Raw genomic sequence first — 27,281 nt, 5'->3', positions numbered from 1 at the left:
GACAACACAAGTCATGTATGTGAAAAGATCGATGCTCACTAAAGGGTGATGTGCAGCAGAGTAATGGCCCAGTTTTACTTTGGCCTATAACAAGGTTTGAGACCAAAATTTCGTTCAGTGTAGAGGTTCATATTTCACACCAAAAAAAGCCAAACCAAAAGGAAAACAAAATAAAACAAAACAACCAAACAAAACCCCAAAAACCAGAAATCGATCTTCGCTCATGAAAATATAATTGCCTCAGGTAAAATCAAGTTACATAATTAGAATAACAGAGGAAAATTCTAGCACACAGAGTCCATCTGTTGCCATGTGCATAAATTCTCTATGACTTGCCAAAGTAATTTATCCACCCAGAACACACATCCAAGCCGGCCAATATCTAGTACTGAGCAGAAAGGAAATTTAAAGAAAGGCACATCATTTATCATTACAGACAGCTCAGCAATATTGTGAACAGGGAGCACAATTTCAGTGGAGGGGGAAGAGGGAGTGGGAGAATGAAGATTGGAAATGCTTGCTGAGCTCAGAGCCTGCTGTAACAGCCACCTGACATCGGGATCTCAAGGGCTACTTCCTCTGAGAAAAGAGGAGCACAGAAAGCCATGTCTTAACCATTCAACCCTGTCCCAACACATATTGTAATTCAATGAATTGCTATTTTGTGATGGGAAAACTTGCTGTTGGAAAATTTTTGACTGCCCTTGCATAGCTTGCAATAGAATTTAACGTGAAGAATAAACAAACTCACCACTCTATGGCAGTCTTACATTAAGCCTGAAACCTTCCAGAATTAACAGTTACAAAAGCCTACTTCCACATGCTGAATGTAAAATCCTACCCTTTCCTCACTTAGAGGAGTCCTTGGCATGCAGGTTTGATGCAGTTATCAAATACAAAAGCCTGTCTGTTAAATTTTCAACACACTGTTCAGCTTTTGAGGCTCCAAAATGCCACAGAAAGGGTGTCTTATTAGTGCAAATTTCACTGTTTGAGTCAACCCCAGCTCGATCAACAATTCAAGTTTAGATTAGAAAATATACCGACACAGGGGTACAAACTTTACCCTACAAAATCTCATTTTACATTAAAATGATGGGCAGTTTTAGCTCCTGGTATCACAAAAGGAGTTGTGAACCCATGAACAGGCTGTAAACAATGCCTTCGTGAGGCTTCAGGCTCCCCAGGGCTTATACACAAGACAGCATTCTGTTGTTCTTGATGGTGCATCAGCAGCAATGCCCAGTGAGACACTTGGAGGCAAGGAGGACGTGAGGCAGCTCCAGATAGAAGAGATAATAGGAGCTGTGGGGAGTAAATTTTACTGGAGGCAGATTTTAAACAAGTAGTTTGGGAGATGTCTGTATTTTCAGGAGCTATTTCAACTGAACTGCCTCCAGCAGTCCTGGATGAAAGCATGGTTGCAAAGCTGCTGGATGTGAGCCCTGGCTAGTCTGTTCCTACCACACTTTACAGGTTTTATTCAGCTTCTTAAGGGAGCACAGACCCTTCTGCTTCCCCCTCCTTTCGGAGATGCTCTAGCAAAAACCACCCTTCTGCAGTGAGCCACTTTCACCTATCCTGGGCTTGAGAGGTAGAACCAGCAGTGACAAAACTGTGTGCACAGTCAGGGGTGCAAGAACAGAGTTCTATTCTCCTGCACATGTGCTAAAGGAGTGTGTTTGCAGTTCTTCATGTCTGGGAACTCCTTGACTGAGACACAGCAATGACACAGTCATTTCTCTGCCACAGAGCTAAGTGCAGAAAAATCAGCCAGCTGCTCAAGAAAAACTAGATTATTAAAATGCATGTCTTCAGTCATGCTGGAAAACTTAAATAACTCTACAGTAAATATTTTAACTATCATGAGATCCTGAAAGCCTACAGTATCACACTGAAAAAGAGACAACAAATTAAGGGCCAGAAAAAGAAGAGGAGGAAAGAAAAGCAGAACCCAAAAATAACAGTGGAACAAGTGACATACTGCTAATCAAATGTTTCAGTACAAGGTAAAATAAAAGGGCAAAGACTGAGCAGGGTCCTGATTGTTTCCAAACCAAGACTTACATCTGCCATTGCTGAAAGATTAGATCCATTCTGCCTTATCCCTCACATGCCAGAAGTATCTCAGGAGCCACGATGGCATTTCTCTCCTAGCTACCATCAACCTGCATCCAGCAAAATGCAATGCTACTGCTTATTTCTGATCAAAAAGGCAAATTAGGCCACTTCTCTGCCTAAAGTTCAAGGAATTCCACTCTTAAGATCAGAAAGATGTGATTGTACTGAAAATGTTTCCTTGCTAAGGGCATTTTATCAGAGTACATTTGACTAGCGAGAGTTGAATTAATCTGATTTAAACAGAAAAAAAAAAAAAAGACAAAAAACAATACCAGAAAACAAATTCACAAAAAACTCAACCAAAACAAACACCCCAAAACAAAAACAACTAGAAAACCCTAACCAAACAAAAAAAGAACAAAACCAAAACCAGAAAAGACTCCATAAATCCCAAAACGCAATAAAAATTTTAAACCAAACAACAAATCACTCCCCTACTCCCCCCCGCCCCAAAAAAAAAAAAAACCACCAAAAAACATCAAATCCTTACCAAAGGAAAAAATAAAACCAACTTCAAATCAGAAAAAGACCCCATTGCTCTTTTCCTCACACTTTAATTCCTTTTTCAACGAGATATTCACAAAGCTGGTTAATTTAGAAAAAATTAAGCTCAGATTACTGCTACAGGCATACTTTAAAACTGCTCCTGAGTCAAAAGAACACGTAACATGATGAAGGCAGAAATGGCCTACCAAACAGAGAAAAAAAGGAAGAAAATATTTGTTTGTCAGTGGCTTTCATAGAGAGTCAGAGATCAGCCTGGATTTCCTGAAATAGGCTGTAAGTTTTCACACCACTGACACTTTGTTAAGGAACACATGGAAAGGTTCAAAGTGAAATAACGCCTGGAATGAAATAACTTGACACCACGTCTGGCCGGTGTTTTAAATAGTTTGCACAGTTCTAGTTAGGACTCTTTCAGCCATGTTTGCTGTCTGAGGGCTGATTAAATGACATGTTTTTAAAACATGGAGCATTGGCCATTTTGCGTTTCTGGTGCCATCCTTTTAAGTTTCAAGAAAATGGAATGAAAACAACCAGACTGGCTTTGAAATTCCTATCATTACCTGTACTTCAGTTACCCAACGTATTCATGCTACAATAAAATGAGAATTTTCATCAGGGAAGGTGAAAAATTGTCAGAGAACTATAATTAAGGTGGCAAAGAGGTGAGAATCCCAGCTCATACGACACCTACCCCAAGGAAAGGGTCATTTTGCTGGGGGAAATGGTGCATGGCTTCATGAAACAACCATTCCAAGGCCTGACTCTGCACCAGGGCTCCTGTCCACAGGCAGGGCAGGTCTGAAAGGGCTCAGGCACAAAAGGCTCCTTTCAGAAACCAGATTTACTTTAAAGAATCACACTGTGGACCTGCAGGCTGGAGGCACATTAGTGCTCATTATGGCTGGGTCTCTCCCAGAAATGTGTAAAATGTGGGGTTTTTTCACCCTGTTAAAGTTAACTCATTTATTTTGTGTATATCAAAGCAGGGCTTGGCCTTTTGGTCCTTGTCAATAGTGCAACTTACACTGTGCTCTCCAAAAGCCACACAGAGCCAGCATCCTTTCCTTATTATTAGAGGGAAACTGGTGCCAGTCAAACACAGACAGTACAGAGGCTGAGCTCCAGCTCAGGAATTTCTCAGCTGCTGACACCTCTATAACAGAATTAATTACTGCTCTATACAGTCCAATTGACAGAAACCCTGGGCCCTTTGACTCGTTTTGACAATTTATTTTAGGTGAAATTCAGTGGACTGTTCTTTTATAAAAACAAAAATGTAACTCAGCCTGAGAGGGAAAGCTTACCTTTTTTTTTTTTTAAAGTTGATGTTTGATTGCTTGTAGTTGAGGCCGGTTTCAGTACATGTTACTAGATCTACACTGAATTGTGTTTTGACATGTCACTGTCATTCTAATGTAAAACGCACAAACCTAAACTAATAAGTATTTGAAATAGAGTGAATTTAAATTATTCCTACAGAACCTACAGCTGTTGCAGGGAGGCTCAAGCATATGTGTTCACTTTAGTAATTTTATAGAGTGCACAGACATAGATTGTCTTAGCTGGAAAGTTAATTTTTATTTATTATGTTCAGCCCTAAAATATTTGAGCACATTTCTTTGCTTTGTATATAACTGAAATCATAAATGGAGATGAAGAAGGTACTTTGTTCCTTATAAGGTTCCTAGGGACAAACACAAGAAGCTGTTCTGCAGGGAAGACTCAGACTCTTAAGAAGAACAGCTTTTGCACAGTAATGTCTAAAAGCTAGAAGTGAAAGAGGGGCAGTATTTTAACATATTTTCAGAACAGATTCCTTCTATAAATCTGAATTGCTGCAGTTATCTGATACAAACTTTGGCAGATTTTTAGCAGACCAGATGTCCACAATAAAATGTTATTCCATGTATCAATGAACAGTTTCCAATATGCAAATCACTCAGTTTCTGCAAACATCTTATGGACAACTGCCAATATGATGGGTGTTCTTTTCAGTAGAGCAGAAGTGGCTGTAGAGAGTCCTGGGTTTCTGGTAAAAGCACCATTAAAAATTATTCATTTCTGAGTAGTGCATAAGGAACATGTTTATTTCCAGCAAATAGTCTAAAACCATAATAAAGTTAAGTTATAATAAAATTGGGAATAAAATCAACAATGCCTTCAGCAGCAGGAAGTTGAAGCAAGAAAAAACAAATTATCCACAGGACGCTTAGCAATTACTTTCCACATAAATTGTGTGAGGTGGCAGATTCTTAAATGCTCTGGAAATTTGCACTGCTTGGTTTTAATGCTGATTTCTGTGACCCCCCTGTTGGTGGCAGACCCAGTGACACAGGCCAGCAGAGCAGCACTGGCCAGGTGACAAGCTTGGTTTGAGGAACAAGAAAGCACCTGGGTATACTAAATCCCATGGGGAGAGCCCTCCTCAAGGCTAGGAGATGTTGCCAGCCTGGAAATCCCTTCCTCCACAGCCTCCAAAACACCAGCAGCCACCCCATCCTTCCCACATTTCAGGACCTAGGACCCACATGTCTTTGATCCTGAGGCGAAGCACAAGGATTTACAGCTCCATCCCTCTGTCCAGGCTCTTCCACTTTAGTTACTATTTTCTCATTTCCCTAAATTATTGAAAAAATTTGCTCAGCTGATGGGCCTTTTCAGCTTGTTGTAATTTGATTTTTAAATAACCACTTTGCTGACATATTAAATTGTCTATGGCTTGTTTTTTTTTTAATCTTATAAGAACATTAAAAAATCAGTTATGTATGGTACTTACTACTGTAAATCAGGAGCATGTTCTAATTTATGAGAAAGCCCCTTTCCCTCTGACTCCAAAGGAAACATGATTGACCCTGACACAGTTATGTGCTCCAGAGGGGAGACAGTCTGTCATGTTCAATCATTTCTTGATCAAATCCAAAATGGCAAGTTAATTGTTTAATTAAGGGAACAAGGCCCTTAGAAACTTTCATGTTCTACATAATTTTATAATGGGTCTATGCAAATAAAATAAATAAGATCTGTGGAATTGACAGAAATTTCATAAGAAAAAACAGTGCTAAATATCTGTGTTACTAACAAAAAGCAATCAACAGCTAACCTGAAGTGACTAAGCCCAACAAAATAACTCCATTTTTAAGTATTCTGGAATTTGTTAGAAAAATAACTGGCACATTTGAGTGCAGTTGTATCACACTTAAGTTAAACCACATTTAAGACAAGAATGAACCACAAAACCAGAAATCCATCTTCACTTTGAGGCAAAACTAAAAAAAAAAAACCAAAAACAAAAAACCAGGATCAACAAAAAGCAAATCAATTTGCAGGAGACTGTGCTACCATGTTACAACATTTAGTGTCTTTTGCATTTTAGGTGATTTTCGCCATCAAAATTGCAGTTGCCTGTATGGAGAGGTCACTTTTCACAGCCAACGAAATTTGACTTTTATAATGTAAAACTGTGCATTTGGAACTCTGCAGCAGCTCCTCAACCAAGCACTGATTTATTTATCCATGAATGCGCCCCCACACGTGATAAACCCCATTATTTATAAGGCAATGTGAAAAGCACTGGTTCTTTTTGATACATTATTCACTGGGAACAGCGTACCTGTGCTTCTCATTAGTGGGATTTCTTCCAGCATTCTGTGTTCTGAGGAATTTTCAGAAGTCTCCTCCCTCTCTCTCCCAAAACTCTGCCATGATTTTTTTCCCTCTTTCTTTAGCTTAAGCTATCATGATTTGATTAAAACAGAAAACTAACTTCATCATGAACTTCTGAACAACCACAGTTTTGAATTCTGACCACAGCATGGCTAAAACATTTTTACAATTCTAGCAGCATGATACATTTGAAGTTTCCAATAATGTTTCTAAAAACTCAGGTATTTGGTAGCAAATTCAGACAGGTTAAAGCTGGCTCTTCAGAAAGTTTAAAGGTTTTACACTTTACATCATCTGTGAAACATCAGTTAATAGGTGTTAAACAAGAGCTGTTTAAGATCCCAATTTTTAAAAGTGGTCTGAGACAGCCCATAAGTCACAGCCGTGGATTGGAGGAGACAGGGCAGCCACAGAAATGCTGGTGCTGTCATCTTATTGCAAAGGTTTCATACCTTCTTAGTGGTTTCTCATGGGCAGCTCCTCACAGCACTGACTCCTTCTCAGCAGAACCAACAAACTCCATCTAACTTCTCGACCAGCCAACCTACTCTTTTACCACACCCATCCTAATTGGATCTAGCTGTGGCCTATTTAAGGGCAGGCCTGTTCCTCATTCTTGATAATTAGCACAGCTGTAACTCCTTAGGGGTGAGATTACCTTCATCACTATCTCTATTTTCCTACATTCCAGCCATCCACATGCTGGGGCCCTACTTTTTGTGTGTGTTGGGTTTAAATTCATCAAAGCCACATCTACATCCAATAGCTCTACAAAAAAAAGGCGATTTTTAAATTTTTTTAAGCAAGGCATGGGATGGAATGCTTGTTGCTTGTTTTAGATTGACAATTGTTTTAGGAGAGGGAGGAGGAAAAGAATGATGGAAATTAAAGAGAAAGGAAGGGACAGGAAAAACAAAGAAGAAAAGAAGTTAAAAAAACAAAACAAACCAGGAAAGAAAAAGAAGACAGAAGAAGGTAGAAATCAAGGAGAAAGAATAAAAAAAGGGAGTCAAGTATAGGAGTTAATTACAAAGCCCCAGAGATTATAGATGTTAAAGGTAACAACCAGATCAGGCCAAATCTATAATTTGAGAAAGCCAGATTAAAATAAAAAGGAAATAGATTTTATTTTTCGAATCAAAATACAGTCTCTGCCAGCCACAATCAAAAGGACAGCGTCGAGCCCAGGACTCAACACTGGATGAACACAGATCTGACCCCCTTTCACATCAGATCTGTGAAGTTCACAAAGTCCACTCTGGTGAGCCACAGTTATATACTATTTTTCTTGCCCGAAGCTAGGTTTCCTTTGTTTCTTTCTCTTTCTCCGAATATTCATGCGGTCCTCATCCCCTGTCCAATGCTGGAAGAATTCTGTCTTCGAGTAGACAGAAGAGTGTCTGGGGAAGGATTTGAATATTCATGTAGTCCTCTGTCTTTGGTCTGCTGTTGGAGGAATCCCATCTCCTGCTCGGACAAAGCTGTCTTGGAGAAAACAATACCACACCTGGGAAATGATACATATAAAGTTTGGGAACAGGGTATTCACATGCTAGTCGAGTTATGGGATCTGAGCATTCACATGCTAGTCCAGAGCTGTCCTCTGTCATTATTGGCTGATGATGGCTTGGGCGCTCCTAGACTCGCTCAGAATTTCTGTAGGAGCTACTCCCTTCACTTGCTAATTTGGACTCCTATTCAGTGAACACCTGTGTGTGCTACAATCTAGTGAGATTTCCTAACCCTTGTATAAGATTTCTAAAAACCTGGATGCTTTCTGTAACATATTCTAAAGTGTGATTCGATATATATTTCCCTAAGTACAAATATATTTATCACATATATATATATATATATATATATATATGAGCAAGAATTTAATATATTTATTACAATAGGGAAGGCAGCTGTCAGCTCAGGAATTACAAAGGGTGCACAGAACATTCCCCCCCCCCCAATTTTACTCTTTAGTAGAAGCTGAATTGTAAGATTCACTCAAGAACCTTAATATTGCATAATGGGCTCCCTAAACTTCTCTAGTGGAAGCTGTGTGCTTTCCAAAACAATAACAGTTAAATTCTCACTTTCTTACATTTTTTTCATTGTGATATAAGTTTCTTGTCTTCTCATCTTAAGTATGTGTGAGAAAGTTTCTAAACTTTTAGCATAACTCAGTTTCATGAAGAGAGAACTACAAAAAGACAAAACATAAATAGTTTTAGATTCATAAAGAAATAAGTTTAACAAACTTTGCCGCACACAGATATCTAAATTCTCATTTTTCTCTACCACTCTGTTTAAAAATACATGACTAAAATGCCCCTGTTGTAGAGGGGGGCAGATGAGGTGAGAAAGCAGCAGGAACACAGAGTGTGCTCTGCCAGTCCTGGCTTACATGGCGCAGAGGGAAATGAAGTAATCCTGCCTGGATTCATCAGCATTTAATCAAAACCTTCCTTTCCCCTCCCATCAATTAAAAGATTTGCAGAAAGCAGCAGAGAGGAAAAGGTAATAAGTTGAAAAGTGATGAGGGAACCAGAGGGTCACATCAATAAAGACACATTTTGTAACAATTGTCTTTGCTCCAGAATGAACAGAGAAGCACAAAGAATCTGCTTTCTCCAGCCATGCTGAGGAGCTGTGTTAAATCTCTGATGAGACAAAGATTTTCTTTAAACTTTTATAGGAATGAGAAGGTCTTCACTAATGAGAGTTTAAGGGAATTTCTTAAATCTAAAGTGAAGGATACCAGGAGTTGAACATAACCTGAGGGTTTTCCTGTACATGTTCGCTAATATTACAAAGAGCTTTCAGAAAACCCTCTGAAGATCCTGTTTCCTGCAGAAAGAAAAAGAAGCAGGGCAGAAAGGCTTCAGGGAGCTGAAAAGGAAAGAATATGGCAGTGAAGGTACACACGCAGTGTGTTGTTAGAGGAGGGAGAGCCGTCCAAATGCCATGGTATAATTCCGGCATCTAGGAGCTAATTTGAAATGATTAAAAAAGTTCTGTCCTCACCCCTTCCTACAACAAACTGCTCAAGTTCACAGAACCAGTGCATCCTGAACAGAAAGGCTGTACTTTAACTGGGACAGCAGCTCCACTTATTCATAGTGCTTGTGAAAACTTAGAAAAGTTCTGTTCACAACCAATAACTGAATCCAGACCTTTGGAATTATGCCCAAGGAAGAGTTGTGGAAGTACACAAGAGGATTTTTCTCCCTTCCAGAGATGCCAAAGTCCCTATTGCAATGAAGAGTAAGACAAAACCCATTCACACCTAGATGGCAAGAGAGCCATTTGACACTGCTGCCTGAAAAGTGTCCACTTGGCAATAGGGAACATGAAAACCAAAACACCCATTGGATCATTTAAAAGGTGTAACTTGTCTCCCCCTTTTTGATGGGCATATCTCTAAATACAGCAGACTTGCACTGTGCTGATCCTCCTGGGTCTCCCCTGTTGCAGGGGTAATTGTAGCATGTCAGAACATGAAAAGTTTAAGTTGCTCCTACTCCATGACCTATTGCCGAGGGGAAGAAAAATAAAATAAAAGAAACCCCAAAAGCCCCGACAACTACACCAGATGTGCCTGCCTTTATTGTATTCAACTGAAGCACTGTTTTCTAAATAGCATATTGCTCTAAAGCACAGACAGAGGGGAAGATTTAACCTTTGTATAAATGGAGAGCAGTCAAGGGCAATAAAAGCTCACGTCAGGTACGAGAGGCTTATCGATGCTGACAGGGGGAGGAATGAGGAGTCGGAACACTTGCTCCTGAGCACGAGGTGTCAGCCTCACTGAGACCTTTACAAAACTCTTCCCTGCTTCTGTTTCATTACAGAAAACTCCTTCTATGCTGGAAGACCTGCCAGGAAGGGAGCCACCTTTCCAAATCCTGAGGAAGGCAGTAGCTCACCCTTCCAAAACAAGGAGGCTGGAGTAGGAAATGCTGCTGTGCCAGCTGCCATAGCCCAGGAACCAATGAGTGCAACAGTCAGAAGTTTTCCTTGGAAGATAAGGCACTCACGCAGCAGCTTTTGGGGCCCGCAGATAGCCAGTGTGAGGTCTGCTCCAATGGATGGGAGCATCCCTGGGGCAGTACACAAAACGGATGGGCCATGGGCACAGAAAAAAATGCAAGATATCCTTATGGACATAGAAAACTGGCATGAAGAGAACCAAATGACAGCCAGGTGAATGAACAGCTATCAGAAATAAAGCATCTGAAGGGTTGCTGTGACCAGTTGGTCCTGAAAGCTTCATAACTGTCCTTAAAGTAACACATTTAAGTTTAGTGCAGGAACTTTAAAGCTCAGATGATCAGAAGGTTACAATGGGAATAAAGTAGAAAGAACGGCTGGGGACTTGTGTGGCACATGGGAGAGAGACAGAGAAACTTTAAATGTAGTGAACTTATTACAAATGCCACCCAAACCCCAATAAGTTTTTAAACATTGACATAAATCCTGGGGCATCAAAAAGTATTTATTTTTTTTTTTTAAAGAGCAAAAGGATCACAAAGGCAAACATCTAGGACATTCTGCCAGGAACCCCCTCTGCAGCAGCTGAAGAGAGCATGTCATAGCAGAGGAGCAATGGTGGATGTGCAACTGAATTATCTAGGGGCTTTCTGAGGCCAGGATTTCTTCCTTCATCACAGACTCTTTTCCTTCAGCTGGCCTCAGCTTTCCTAAGCCTCAAGTCAGTAGCTGACACAAGATTAACTTATGAAAATAACCCTGTCCCCAGTGCTGTGCTTCCACACAGACACTCAGTTCTAGACCCCCCCTTACCATTTACTGTGCAGCTGTGCCACTTATCCTGAATCACATTTAAAATTCTCTGTTTCCTCCCAGCAAGAATTCTGTTTTCTTGTCAGAAAATACAGGAATAAAATTTTGTTCAATATTCAAATAGCACCACAAGTGTTGTAGGTTAAAAAATATTAAAAATTTGGAATAATATTAGTTGCTGGGAGGATTGTAGTTGTGGACTGTTTGTTATTATGTTACATGAATTGCAGGAAGCTGTTCCAGTGAATATTTGTACTTGTGCAATCTTATTTGCTCTGTATATAGTGGCTCTTGCAACGTGGGCATTTGTGCAGCCTTTGTATTTTACATGACTTCCCAGGAGGAGAAGCAGTACTGAAACCAATAAAGCAGGCAATAAAGCAGTATTAATAATGTATGCAGAGCTATAGATGTCTATTTATATGATACAATATTAAAGTGTAAACGTTTTTTGTTTTTTAAGATGAACATGAATGACCAAACCAACGTTCTTAGGTTTTTTTACCAACAAAGATATCACCACACTGCTGCATGTTAAAGAACTCTTTCTATACACACACAAAGCCCTCAAAGTTTTACTACTTTCTATCTAATTATAATATTGATAAAAACAAAAAATTTGCAACACAGGAAATACAGACATCAATGTGATTATTGGTTAGGAAGATTAACTAGTTAAGTGATTTTAAAAAATACTGAAATATGCTGATCTTTGTAAAATTCGATTCTAACCACCAAGATTTGTAAGAACTTGAGGTTTTATTACTTCAATATTTCTCATCTAAGTGATGATGTTGACACTGAACAGCAAACAGTAAAATCTATCATATCTTCATTTGAAACTGCAGCAGAAATGGTCTTGCTTATACCTTAGGCAAAGATAATTTTAGGGGATTTTTTGGTGGCAAACATCAGTAAAACCTATTTTTGAGGCTCTTGCTCACATCACCTGAGTGCTTTTAGGTCTTTACAGTGGCTTGGAGTGACATCTTTTATACATAGCAAACTGAGGTGGTTTGTGATCACCTCTAAACAAGGAGGAGGTGGTGGGGCTACTGCCAAGGAAGATGTCAGATTTCCCTCCAGAACTCAAAAGTTTCATCTTGCTGAGAGCATCTTTGGCATCATATTTTGTTAACTGACAGATCTGAAATATCATTACTAATGGGCATAATAAGTACTTTAATTGTAAAGCAGTAGGTATCATTGTTGCTATTTATTATTCAACCCAAGGTATTCCCAAATATTTTAGCAAGCCTCAGATGCCCTGAATTTTTTAACTCAAAGACAGAAAAAAGTAGAATAAGCAAAGCTTTCTTTTCTTCTGATGTGACAAGACTACAAAGTAGTTTCCTCCTCTGCCGGGACTTTGCTGTGTACGAAGAGAGACCAGAGGTATTTCTGTTTGATCAAGCACTTAATATCATAATAGGATCTCAGTTTCTCTTTTTACCATTTTTATGCAGGTGACAACTGTGTACCCAGATCAGCACTGTAGAAATCAAATTAAACTTCATTCTCTGACTAGTGTTACCTGCATGCTTGCAAGCTCTCCTGGAACTGGAAGCTGCTCTGGCTCCACTGTGTGTCCAGCCAGCCTGAAGGACAGAGGTCCCAACTCCAGCATGTCCATGTCCCGACAGCTGATTTCTCACTAGGAGTAGTACTTCTCCATCTATTTCAAACCAAGTTCTCAATGTGCACTGGGGACAGCCTGAATAGGAGTGTTTTACCCTTGTGATTCATGCCCTAGCATACATCCAGTGGTTTATTCCACACATGCCCAGTGACAAAAGTCTCTGCTGCCCCTCGCCTGGAAGGAGGGCACATTTGTGCTCTGCTGCACCAGGTGCTGTTCAGTGCTTGGCTCCACCAGAGCTCAACACCGAAAACAAGACTTTTGCAATGGAGCTGCTTTGTGTCTTCACAGCCTCCTGAGCAAGCCAAGGCCACCTTGTCCTCTCATCACCCCTATTTCCCACCACTGCCTCAGCTCCCATCTGCACTTCTTCCCTTACTCACTGCAAAGGTGAGAGGGGAGAAGCTTTGCCTGCTGCTGTCAGACAGGAGAGCTGCGAAGTTTGCAGGTACAAAGGAAATGAAGGATTTCAAAGTGACTGTGATTTAAAGTATATTCTTGAAAAAAAAGAGATCTGTCTTGGTCTTTGGGAATGACAGAGCACAATTTTCTTATTTTTGCAGAGAGGACTACACACATCAAGGGAGAGCAATACCCACCTGAGAATTTTTGTGCAGACACATCTTCGAAGAAGCAGCTTCTGGCATAAATTCTACACATTACCAGGGGACAGACAGGTAGTGTTTCAGAGGAGGAGAAAGAAGAGGCAAAAAAGAGTAATAATCAGAAAAAGTAAAGTAGTTAGAGAATAGAAACAAGTTAAGACAAGAACAACAAAACAAAAAACAAAGCCAACCCAAAAACACAAAGAAAAAAAAAGACTGACAAAATAACTGTCTAATTTTCAGAAATTCCTATCTATTTGATGGATGCTTGCAGGATTGCTGAAAATATTTGTACCTCTCTGCAGTGAAAGATAGATCCATGAAGAATTAGATATTCATGTTGGATGAAGAGACAAGTTTTCAAGCTCTCTAGGGCTCAGCACTGTGACAGGCAGAGCAAGGTTGAGTAACTGCTCAGTCCTACAACACCAGAGTACCTTCAATTTAACAGAAACCTTCTATCTAGAGAGGCACTGAAGACATATGGGTTTGAGCAATATCAGGATTAAAACACATTCTGATAGTTAGAACTGGATCCAAGGAAAGAACAAAGACATTTATGCTACTTCTCCCATCCTAACCGAGAGTATATAATTTGAACTTCATGGCTTTCATTAATACAGAAATTGCAAATAAATGTGAAAAGGTGACCGCTACAAGAGGAGATGCATCCGAATTTTGAAGTAAAGCTCTTAGTAAATATAAAAAGCTGAAGCACAGAAGTAAAATCTAAGCTGTTTGACCTACAGAAAAAACAATCAGCAAGAACCTGAGGCTCTCCCATCTCTGGCTGTTTATCTTTGTACAAATCACACCATTGCTCTCGGCTCTTACTTCCCTCCTAACCTTTGTCATTCCTGTCAAATTGGCCTGTAAAGATCTCCAGGCCCAGGCTTGTTTCTTACTGTGCTGGACCAAGCACAGCCTCCATCAGGTCTTGTGGGCAGCCTGGTACAGAAATACTGATAAATAACCTGTTAGGTGTATCTGAGAACATAAAAATGTCTATACAGGGTCATTCAACACAACCAGTGCAGGGTTCAATGACCTCCCTGCTGCTGAGGAATGGTCCAGAAAAAGGTGTAACCACAGGGATATGTCCTTAAATACTCTCTTCCAAACTAATCTTTGTCACTCTCAAACGTTTTTAGCCAGCAGCAGTGCCTTTGTTTGGATGCTGCAGCGCCCATCTGCAACATTCCAGCAAGTATTCAGAGCCCTCCCCCGGGTGGGGAGTTAACTGATAAAAACTGTGTCTTCCTAAGGATGTAAGAGGCAGCAGAGTTTGTTTCCTGAGGAGATTACACAATGACTGGTAAATGTAGCCAGTGAATCTGTGGGGAGAAGTTCCTTCCATGATCTGGGAGTGATGTGGAATTGTTACCAAAATTCCTCAGAGCCCTGAAGGGGTATTACCTATTGCTTTTCTATTAGGAGCTCTGTGTCAGTGCTGATGGCTTCCTGGTAACCCAGACTCCTATATAAACTACTCTTTTGCTACTTTATGTCTTCCCTATAATCCTTTCATTCCGAATAAATAGGATTTTGCTTTATGGAAGCTGGTTAACCTTATGCTGAACTAAAAATCAGACTTGCAGTTAATTACCAGGATCTGCAGTCTAAAGCCCTCCAATCTGAGCATTTTATATAGAGAAGCACAAAAACTGAAGCACAAAGAAATTACTTAGGCCAAAAGAGAAAATCTAATCAGACTTTGGCAGAGTTCAAAACAACATTAAATCTCTTATTGTAATTGCAAAACATATTCCAGCAAAAACTGATCATCAAATAGCAATAGGAAATAGCAAAGGTATTAAGAACTAGATAAACAGTATGGCATTTGAGATACTGTATTTCAAAACTTGATGGAGTCATTAACATACCTGGTAATAGACTACCAATTATTTCTTCTTTATAGGTCAAATATATACCAATATACAGTAGAAAAAAGCTCTTAGTTAGGAAATGGGGACATAAAAATGTCTGAGAAACATACACAGTATGTCTTGAATGAATAACAAAAGCTGCTATTGGAGTGCAGGGTGACACCCTTCAGAAATGAACTGCTGTTTTCCCAAATGTCAGAAGAACAAACTCCTTTCTTTGCCATCATTTTAATTCTATACTGACCACCTTGCCAAGACTAATAAAATATTATTCAAACACTTAGACAGTTGCTCTTACATGACTGTATTTTGTCCAAGCTGATTGTACCCCAGAAGTATGTATTAATGTCTGGTCAGTCATTTGCTGCTTTGGAGAGCAGTAATTTATTTATTACATTCCACATAGCACCCCTCCTTGGTAAACTGTGCCAGCATAGACAGCTGATCCAGAGACAGAATATCCAGACATAACATACTATTTCTTCATTTGGAGATGTTCCAGAATTTCCTGGGAAACACTGGAATCCTTTGAGATATTGTTGCAAATGTAGTGTGAAATACTACATTATATATACTTTTCCATTATACGTCAGAACAGCCTGCACATAAGTTGAATCTGCACAAGTGGGGATCTCAAGTCCCACAGAAAACTTCAAAATTTACTGGAGAAATACCTCCAACTCTTACAACATACTCTCATCAGCTTTACCTACATTTTCCAGGCTTTGGTTCTGCAAAGGGAATTTCAGGGTGAAATACACACTCAGGTAACTCAGGTGCTTCAGCCTCCTTTCAGTCTCAACAAGTGAGTCCCAAAAAGATGTTCTGACTTATATTGCCAGGCACAGTGATTCTTCACTTACAATGCCACTGCCTGGACTCTTCCCCTGCCTGAAGGATCCTGCAGCGTCTCTGTTCCCACGCACTGGATCAGCACCAGCCACAGCACTTCAGTCTCACACCTCTTGGGGAAAAGAGGCATGAGGTAAACAACCAAGCCTGGCAAGGCTGCAGGAAGAGAGTCTCCAGAGTCCGTATCTCTACATGAACTGCTCGCTGAAACCAATTTGGAATTCTCTTTAACTGGTTTAGCACCATGCCCTTTGCAGAGCAGCGAGGGAGGAACGACGCCAGCTGTTGATTAACTGTCAGGTCAACCCACTCCCCCCAGTCACCTGTGCAAACCAACTGCCCCCTGCCAACAAAAAGGGAGGGGAAAAACAACCTCTGCCCAAGCGAAAAAAAAAGAACGAGAGAAAAATCTGTCTCTGAAAAATACTGATGTCAGAAAGCATTCAGCAGAGCAATGAACAAAAAGTTTCCTACCAGATTACTCGGGACAACTGAGAAAAAAGTGTTACAGGTGTGGGTTGGCTAGAACTCCTAGGGCAAATGCTAAATAGCTCTTTGTAACTCTGAAAGCAGCTTCTAGCTTGCAATCTCATGTTAGTCTGTGGGTTTTACTGATAAACAGGTTAAAGCCTTTACACTATTAATTTCTAAACAGGCCAATAGAGCAATCTGTTTGCAGGGCTCCTCCTGGCCTCTGCCTCAGCACACAAGGCATTTTAAAAGGGACCGGACAATATTCTTCCCTAAAGTGTTGAAAAGACCCTAAAATCTTCCCCGTGATATGCTAAAGCAGTTAAACACGCTCTTCCCTATGTTGAGCTATCAGTGCCATCTGAGGCACCAATCCTGTAAAAGAGGGTGACAAAATCCACAATCCTGAACATGAAGCAAATAGATGGTGTTCTTGGGAACATCTTAATCATTTTCCTCCCTCTAGTTCCATGGGTTTTCTGGTTTTGCTCCACTCAGCAACTTTTCAGTGCTCAGGGGGGGCACCGAACATGACCTTACAGAATTAGCTACCTGCACAATTCCAATATAAACTGTTCTCTCTGCGGAGCGATCAAAGACACTTTCTTTTTCATCAAAACTGAACATGTTAACTAAACCACCATGACAAACTCTGTGCTATTCCAGTCAAATCTAAATGGCTGTTCAGTGATGCACAACAACCTCTTCTTTAAATCCTAGCCTGCTTTGGCTCCCTAACACAACCAGTTACAATTAGATTTTTCATTCTTGCCACATCCCTTCCAACCACCTGCAGCCAGAGCATGTATTTCTTATCCAATCAGTTTGTGCTCTGTACCTGCCAGTGTGGAGATGACCTCAAGTAAATGGATATCAGAACCCACCTGCTGCCTGATTCCGGTCCTGGGGAAGCCTTAGGAAAAGTTTCAAGGGCTGAAGTATGGCAATAAAGAGCTGCCTTTGGAAGTACATAGAAGTAAAATATAACTAGGGATCATTTGTAGCTTGATTTTAACCATTAGTGGCCTAGATTTTCTGGCTCTACACTTCTGCTCCTTTACTTCAGTTATGACTTGTCAGCACTTCAGAATCAGAATAAAATTTGCTAATATTGCAAAAATTTGCCCAAAATTTAGCCCAGCAGTGCTCCTTAATGGAAACTCAACATTGGATTAACCAGATTTGCAGGAAGTAGAGCAAAGTGAAAATAAGGCAGATGCAATTCTAGCATAGCATCTGCCCATGATGTGGCTTGACTGACTCACTCTGGGTAAAATGGGAACTACCTTTAAGTATCTTTAACCCAAACAAAGTCATTTTTAGAAATGCCCATCTGTTATAACACAGTCTGTTTTTCCAGGGCTGTTCAAATTCCTCCAACATTTTCAATACCCAAGAAAATAATGTTTTTTATATAGTTGACTAAATTTGCAATCTCTTCCTTTCCTTATGCCTGGGCATACATTATCAATACCTACACATAGCGGGGATTTACAACTGTAATTTAACATTGCTCAGTTTTCAGAGAAAACTGAATAACAAAGGACTATCTGACAATACTGGGTGGTGCAGGATAGTATTACTCAGCTTTGTAATTATCTTATCTGTACTTGCACAGCCATAGTTTCAATCAAAAAACCCTCAGTCATTTCCACTCCTACTGCAGATAACGTGGGCCAACAGATCACTTAATCTATGCCTGTTTCTCCACAGAGATGATAACAGAAATTCAAACTTCCCTGGGACATTCCTGCATCAGTCTCACCTCATTGCTGCATCATTCCACCTTAAGCCAGGTTTTCTCAAGGCAAGAAGTTAGAACTCAGAATAGATGTGGCTCCTATCTAATTATATATTATTTTATTCACTTCTCCATAGACACTGAATCAGTCAGAGTTTGGTTTTCTCATTGTGGCTTTACAAGGAATGGAAATCACCCTGAAAGCCTTTCCAGTGTTGTTATGCAGCCCTGAGAAGGATGTGGGGGTGTTTGTTGATGAGAAGCTCAGCACAGGCACTGGCAGCCCAGCCCTCCCCTGTGTCCTGGCCTGCATTGGAGGGGATTTTCCCTCTGCTCACACCCACCAGGAGCATCCAGACCCCCCCTCCTGAGCAGTGATGAGGAGGCCACAGAGCTGCTCCAAGGGTGGGGCCAGGCTGGGAGAGCTCACCTGGAGAAGAGAAGGCTCCAGGGAGAGCCCAGAGCCCCTTCCTGTGCCTACAGGGCTCCAGGAGAGCTGGAAGGGACTTCTCATGTAGTGAAGGAGGAATGGCTTTAAACTGAGGGTAGACTTGGATCAGATGCTGGGAAGAAATTCCTCCCTGTGGGGGTGGTGAGGCCCTGGCACAGGGCGCCCAGAGGAGCTGTGGCTGCCCCTGGAAGTGTCCAGACCAGGCTGGACAGGGCTTGGAGCAACCTGGGACAGTGGAAGGTGTCCCTGCTCTTGGCAGGGGAGTTGAAATAAAATAGACTTTAAGGTCCCTCCCAACACAAACCATTCCATGATAAGAGATATTTGTGCTTTTCCATAGAACTATGGGGGGAACACAAGGGCAGAAGGACACACAGGTGAGCTCTGAACACTCACTGCCCACTGGGTCTCAGGGAAGAACCACATTCAGCTCATCAACACTAATTTAGGCTTCCAATATTTCACTATTTAATTGCTATTTAAAAAGTTCACTTCCTACCTGTCAGGCAGGAGTAAAGCTTTCCCTTTTTGTAAGGGGGGAAAAAAACCAAACAAACAAAGAAAGCAGCCACAAACACCTCTCCAGCCCCAAGCAAAAAAATTCAGCTCCACCAAAACTCTTTTGGACACAGTTCTGTTCAGTAGCAAATGAAATTACCCACAATTACTTTGCCAAGGCTGTGACATATGTCAACTGCAACCATTGCTACAGTAGCATATACTTAATTGAAATCTTTTACAGAGCATTTTCAGCTCTAATCGTGCTTCTCTCACACTATCTAAATTTATTTAAAAAATAAAAACAAAGAACCCTGTAACACATATTCCCTAATGCACATTTGCAAGCAAAGCATCTATGGTCTCAAATCCAGCATGACTCACGTTACAGAGCAAAAAGAGTAAGATGATTAAATAGACTGGCTCACCCAGCTTGTTTTTACACATCAATAAATAACCTCAACACAGCAGAAATAGAGATGTGGTTTTCTGTTTGGAGGTAATTCAAGCACTGGCTCTTCTTCAGACCTTCCACACTATGTAAAATAGAGCTGGGCAAATAATTCATTATGAATTATTCATTCAATTAATTTAATTTCTCCTGCTCACTAATTAACTATCTTGACTTTTTTGAATGTTTTCATTATCTGAAAATTATTTACTCAACAGTTTCTATGAATAACTCCTTGCCTCTAGATTGTTCACAAGCAGATTACTGCAAGAAATCAAAATTGTAAATTCAAGCTGTGCTGAATAGTTTTAATTAGATATGCAAGTCACATGGAATTTTTCTGGTTCCTTATTGGATATATGGAGAGAGGAACAAAAAACAACACAAGAAACCCCACAACCAACACCACAGATTTCTCCTGCAAACAAACCTGATATAAGACTGAAAATTATTTGCCATGAAAATTCTTGAATATATTAATTTTATAGAAGAGAACAATTTTATCTTACTCTTTGGGAAAAAAAAAAAACCAAAACCAAAAAACCACAACCAAAAAAACCCCAAAACAAACAAACAAAAATCCACAACCAAAAACAAAACAACAAAAAACCCCCAAACAAACAAACAAAAAACCCCTAAAAACACTTCAATTTAGAAAAGTGAAACACACCTTACATGTGTCTAATCTTTAACCACTTCAGCTTCCCCTGGAAGTGTGTGTCCTCTTCCAGGCTGAAGCCTCCACTACATTTCCCTGCTGCAGTGCCCACTGGGGTGAGGGCATGTCCCAAGTCTCCTCTGTGTTCCCCACCAAGGAGAAGGTCACCCCACGGCCAGTTTAGCTGGCTCTAGAGGAGCTCTTACAGAGGTTGTGTAGTTCTTTTTCTGCTTTTCAGAGGAAATATAGACAGTTATAGGATAAACAAAGAGACCACGTGGAGTAACTCTTGTCTTGTGATTCAAATGCTTCCTCAGCACTGGGTTCTGATCCCTTACAGCAGAACAGGGCTGTGCCTTGGACCCCCAGACACAGGCATTAAACCATGTCCTTGCTTGTTTATACAATTGCAAGAAGCCCAGAAGGGAGTGGTGGAATGGGGGATGACTGCAAGTGACCAGAACATGATCAAAAGCAGCAAATGTGCCTGGGGATCCATCTGCATACACAGGCACAAGGTGTATAAAAAGCCTTTCAGCTTTTCAGCACAACAAAACAAAACTTTCCCTACATCATCTAATAACAACAACAAAAAAAATCCTCCCAAAACCCCAAACCTATCATGGACACATCTTCTTCCTACAGCTGGTGCTGCTTGTAAATGGGAGTTCACTTCCCCTCCCTCTACGGTGAGAGGAAAAGAAGTAAAGATGACAAATAATCATCTCTCAGAGCACAGAGTGTTTCAAAAGGAAATGGAGGGACAGCAGCCCCTCTCCATCTTTGACCATCCCCTGCTGTGCCCGAGGGCACTCAGCTGCTGCAATTAATTACAGCACCGGACAATTCTCCTGCCAGTTTACAGCCACCCTCAAATCTGCTCCCCACCAGCTGAGGTGGAGGCATTGTGTTGGGGACCCTCTCCAGGTGTCAACAATCATCCTTGACGGAGCTCCTGAGACACAGGTGCTGTGAGTTGCTCAAAGTTAGAGTTCAAACTGGGGTGATAATTAACAAAGCATGGATTTTTCATAAGAAACATGCCAGATTTGGATGTATTCACCCCCAAGAACAAATCTTTGCCTTATCTGTGTGCAAGTGATAAATTATTTTGGTTGAAATCCTGAAGTGTCAGTTTGACCTTTTCCTTCAGCACATTAAAGACCCTGTACTCACAGCTGAAGACCTTATGAAACACAACTCTGTGCCTAGGGTTTGCCAAGTGGAACACTTAACATGCCTTACAAATAAGATTGTCTTTAAAAAAAAAAAAATCAGATAATCTATGTTACAAATAGATTAATTATTATTTCTGTTAAAATAATTCCTATCTCTGTTTTTAATCTAATATAGAGTGTTTCCAGCCAACTAAATTTAGTTAAAATTGGTGTCCTACAGTATTGTTATTCACACAAAACCGTTTTTCTAGAATACCACACAGACCTGTGTTGACAAAAATCCTTGAAGACTTCCTAAAAAAGACTTCCTTAAGACTTCCTTAGGGCCAAACACCAATTCTGCTCATAAAAACAACCTGAACTCATTTCTTGACTACTGGAATTCCATTTATTAAGTCTCCAGCATACGTGTTACAGCAAACAAATGAAACTGTTGGTGACAATGTGCATAATGAAGAGACCCCATTCCTTACAGAGAAGGCTAATTAATCATTAGGTGAGTGCTAGTAAATTTTCTGAATCACCAAGTTTCTGACAGACATGCTGGTAAGCCAGCAAAATGCCCGCAGATGTTACTTGCCCATCAGAGGGGAACATATTCTCTTGAGGGCTCTGAGCATCTTGTCACCATTTATTTTTTTATTTCTGAACAAAACAAAAAATTAGGGAACCCATGTAATGATTAATGTATATGTGCAAGAAAATGATAATAGCATGAAGCCTATTAATAATTAAAGCCAGTGCTGGATTTTAAGATACTAAAGTTGAAATGTGAATTGCTTTCCAGCAGCTCTAGAAGGGTACAGTTAATGAATCCATTGCACTGCCTCCCTAATAGCTTCAGCATAACTTAATTCAGAGAAAACAATCCTGAATTTTCACAGCAGGACTCTCAGTTTTATTTTACCTTCTCCCTATGCCTTTTAGTACTTTACCAGAGCAGTCTCCACATGAAGGCTCCATCACCAGGTTCAGTAACCTGTGTCATTGTCCCCCACTGGATACAAATGCCAGAGCCTTGGAACAGCTCTGTGTTTGCCAAGAGCCCCCCACTGCTCCCACAGGATGTGGCCAAATGTGCCACAAACCAAATGGCAAAATCACACCAACACCAAAGAGCCTTTGTGATGCACCAGAAAGGTGGGTCAGGTTTCTGCAGGATTAGGAGAGGGCACTCCTCAAGGACACCTCAGATCTGCGGTTTCATTTAAATCATCCTTCTCCTTCACAGATGTTACAAAAATGGTTTCAGAAAAAAAACATTAATGAGTATTTTTTTAAAGCATTTCTGTAATGACAGGGATATTTTTCAGGTGCAGAATTCCAGGCAGAGCCTCAGCAGGACTCAAGTTTGAAACCTCTCTTTCTCACTAAACGTTTTTCTTTCAACTGTCTTGAAGTCTTTTCCCCCCTGCCATTACAAAAGAGGCTGGCATATATGAAAACTACCATTTCTTTTATTCCTCCCCCTCCCTCCCCAGGTATTAATTACATTATACTTCATTAGCTCAGCTCATTAAAACCATAGTACAGGTAGGAAATAGGTAATTGGCTAGGTACAATTATTACATTAATTTAATTAGCTGTTTTGTGCTTTTATCAAAAAGGTGACCTCTGTGGAGTCTGGAATAGGTTTTCCCCCCTTGCTTCTTGCTGGGTTGCAGCCTTGGGTCTGTGATTACCTACGAGGATGAAAAGCAACATTCAAATTGCTTTTGGTGGGGTTCAGACTGAGGGGAAGAGGCAGCTGCCTCCAGACACTGCTGTAGAGGAGTGCTGCAGTTTGATATGACTTACTCAGACACCACTGCTGCTTCATTGTGTCCAGACAAAGCACGAGCCTGGATGTGGGGAATGTGGGATTGCAGTACTCAAGGCAGGCCAGGTCTCTTCAGAGTCCGTGAAAGCCAGAGCAAAAGGGTTTAAAACCCATGGAAAATACAGAAAATATTCACACATCTGCACATAAGCATGGGCTGGCTTGGTGGCAGTGCCACAGCAGACCTTTCACCTCGTGTTCACTGTGAATGCCTGCACAGGGCTCGGCACAAGCTGCCCCCAGCCACTCCTAAAGGAGGTTTTATTTCAATATTGCCTTAATTAAACAACTAGAATGATTTGTTCCCAAGAACACCGCACAAATGAACACTGCTGATGAAAGCAGCTCTAGGGATGCTTTCAATTAAAACAGCAATTGGTGTGGGGGGGGTAAAGCATGGTCCAGTTCCTAATTAAGGAAATGTGACATCTCCCACTGACTAAGGTGGGAGCTGGACAAAGCCCAGAATAGAGAGGGAGGGGATGAAGCAGCAGGTTCAAGTGAGTTCTAAAGAACACTAAGAGGTTTATTTGTCACTGTTATAGGAAAATATCTGTTTGGTCAACAAGGGAGTTTCCAAAGACTCTTCTATCTAAATAAAACCTATGTTTAGGTAAAAAACAAAGCAAAATTTTAAGTATAAAAGGGGATTTTTTAAAAACAAATTTCATCCCTGTGTTCATTTTGAAAAAATTCTCTTAAAAAATAAAATATCCATGACCATTCTGAGGTTTAACATTTTTGTTGTATCACAGACACTCACATCTAAATCTCACAGTGCTAAAATCTAGGTTTGTATACTTACTGCTTCAATATTATGTCATTTCCCAATGCTGACAAACAGCAGAAATGATACCTGTCTGTTTGTGCAATCACACAAGGGATGAAGCTGGGATTATAAATTATCTCCAGAGAAATAAGAGGCACAAAACAAAAGCTTGTCAAGTCAACTGGAGCAAATTGGTATTGTGCTGGAACAAACTGGAGAACTAACAAGCAATACAAATGAAATCATGGACAGCTAGAGCAGATCCATAGTTTATCTTCCAGAGTCAGTTAATGTCAATGTCAGTGGAATTTGCACAAGCAACAAATCCTCAACCTCAGCTCTATACTAGCTGACATTTCCTTCCTTTTAAAATTGGCAGTGGAACCTAAATTTAACCTCTGGAGAATATGCCACATGACATCTGTGTTCTTTACATGTTCAGCTTAAGACTTTGAAAGCTAATTTATCCATGCAGCACCTCAATAAGTGACTCGCCTAGCAACTGCTGAACTCCTGTCACTTGTTGGCTTCTGGCAGCAGAGCCTTTTTCTCTTGAGAACTCATTCTTTAATAATGACCGTTTTAGACCCCTGAGGAAGACACTAATGAGCATTTGAAAATGCCAAAAAAAAAAAAAATCTAACAGAGTTCAGTGATTTTTGAAGAAACAACACCTGTTAAAAGTGATCATTGTACCAATAGATTTTTGCAACAAATTGTGCCAGGCTGTGTTATTAGAGTCATATTGAATCTCACGGCCAAAATACAAACACTGAAACAGACGCTTGAAATACTGAAAGCCAAATTAAAGATTTCTTACAAAGTGCTGCTTCTGTTACATGCTTAAGAAAACAGCATGTGAGAAGAATTTTGAAACAAATATCCCTTCCAAAGCATAACAGCTTCGAAAGAATAAAGTACAGTGACAAAAGTGCCTTTCCAAGCTCCCCTGGATCCAGATATAAGTTAGTGAAGAAGGATATGGAGAAGTGGCTTTTCCCAGTGACACTGGCCTGTTCTTGCACTGGGGGAGACAGCAGTGCCTCAGACACAGATGAGGCACTGCACACATTGCCAACATTCCTGCAGAGTTTCTGTAGCTCTACAGAGAAAGCACAAATTGTGCAGCCATGTGCTTACTGAATTTCCCTCCTCAGTGGAAGCAGGTTTTCTCATTCTACCACTGGGCAATGCAAAATAATTCCAGAACTGCAAAGTAAACATTGTTGAGAAGGCAAACACAAAATGCAGGCACACCTTGGTCAGAGGAGGGTCTGGTGTCACGGGGACTCTGCCCCACACACTCCATCTGTCCAGGAGGTTTGGAGGCTGTAGGGATGTGACAGTGGTACAACAAGGCAATTCTGCAACATATTTACATGAGTTTGAAATGGAGACTCTGAGTATCAAATAAAAGCAGGTACCTTTGCCACTTCATAGATATTTTAACATCTTCCCCTAAAGAAATAAAGTGGTGTTGTACCCAGCTGTATTAGCAACAAATCAAATGTTCTGCAAACGCCATGAGACCAGGAGAAAATGAGTTTGAGATATTATCCTTGCTCTTTACTTGCACGCCCCCATTTGCAGAAACACTCAACTCTATCCTCCCTTTATATTAGAGGAAAATTAATTAAATGGGCAATAATTTAGAACAAAAAAGGAGAAATAACCTGTAGCACAAAGACATTATTAATGAAGAACTGTTACTTGAGAATAGATACATAGATGCATTAAAAGAAAAACAACAAGGAATAATTTAACAGGTATAAAACTGTGCCTTTCAGATAGTCATGGTCATTTCAGTAAAATAATGTGCTTGCTTTGGGGGACTCCAGCTCTCCTGAAAGCTAGGTAAGAGTTTAAATTACCCCATCTATTTACAGTTATTGAATAGCAAAGTGCTAAAGAAAGCTGTGTCAGAGAATAAGTAGATATATACTGATAGCATCTTGTCACCAACCTGAGATGGGCTCTTGCACTTGAATATTCAAGCAACTTTACAGAGGGAAAAAGAACAATTCATATGCATTACTGAAACATTGTACAAATGCCATTTGAATCAAAATCCTAGATTGGCTTCTCTGTAAAATAGGAACAATTTTAAAAGTCTCCTGATTCCTGTCTGTAGACTGGAAGCATCAGATAATGCACTGGGATAAAACCCCAAATATCCAAATTTGATTGCTCTGCCAAAATTCACACATCCACACGTGCTCATGTGCACAGGAGTTTGTGCACTTTGCCCACTCTTCAAGGAAACTAGCAGGAAACTAATCCAGATCAAATACAAGCTATGGCTACAGAGAACAGCCTTCATTCCAAATTCTTAGTTCCAGAAAAAAATGCCATCCAACCCGCCAGAACATCTGTGAGAAAAGAAGCTTTTGCAGTCCCATGAGTTTGGTGTGCAGCCACTGGCAGACCTTAAGGACAGAGCATGGCAAATGGCCAGGGGGGTCAGGGCAACCATTCCCTCACTCTGTCTTTGGTTACTGAGGGTTGTTTTTCTGCTTACTAATTTCCTCTTTCATTTAATCTAATGAAAATAAACATTTTCAAAGCTGAATCTCAGTTGCACGTGGTTAAAATTAATCTCTTCAAATTCTACAGACCCCAAATCCTCTTGGTAAAACTTAATTTTTAAGGGATGCCCAGCAATGATTTGCTGTGAGATGAATAATGCATTTATATCACATACAAGTTGTAGCAAAAATAATCTATAAATGTTTAATAAATATCCTGTAATGCTTTTGGTGAGCATGTTATAAATAAGTAACAATAGATTTGCAATGAAATATTTATATGCATTTTGGCTATTGTTATGCTTTAAGTGTTCAAGGAGCCATTACTAACAAAGTGAATGGAGTTATCAAGGTTATAGATATGTTCTGCAAGCCATTTATAATGAAATGTTCAACACTTAAAGTAAATGCATTTGTAGAGGTTGTTGACAAAGTGTAAGTGTCTAACAAACCATTCATACTAAACTCCACACAGATATACATGATACGTAGGCACTTGATAAGTCATTTATAGTGGGCCATGAAACTCTACTCTGCTGGGAATATACTGCAAGATCTTTTGTGTCCCTGTATCCCATCCCTGTAGCATGCTTACAAATGCATGGGTACAGTTTGACAAATCCCTTACAACTCATTATTAGGCTGCAGCTCAG

The 27,281-nt window shown here is 40.3% G+C and overlaps 1 long non-coding RNA gene across 3 annotated transcripts in view; it reads right to left on the bottom strand.

Moving 5' to 3' along the window:
- LOC135281571 (uncharacterized) overlaps positions 1-27,281 on the bottom strand; it is a 311,787-nt gene that overhangs the window by 83,568 nt on the left and 200,938 nt on the right. For 2 of the 3 annotated variants that reach the window (XR_010348175.1, XR_010348177.1), the window contains one exon: positions 7,394-7,798. The exons of the other annotated variant lie outside the window; for it this stretch is intronic. This is a non-coding gene — a long non-coding RNA (uncharacterized LOC135281571). Of the gene's footprint in view, positions 1-7,393; positions 7,799-27,281 lie in introns of those variants that run through there. 3 annotated transcript variants of the gene reach the window in all.

The sequence above is a fragment of the Passer domesticus genome, chromosome 15 (assembly GCF_036417665.1).
Source record: "Passer domesticus isolate bPasDom1 chromosome 15, bPasDom1.hap1, whole genome shotgun sequence".
NCBI lineage: Eukaryota > Metazoa > Chordata > Aves > Passeriformes > Passeridae > Passer > Passer domesticus.
The sequence above is the reverse complement of the archived record's forward strand: the minus strand, read 5'-3'. Positions and strand labels throughout refer to the sequence as shown.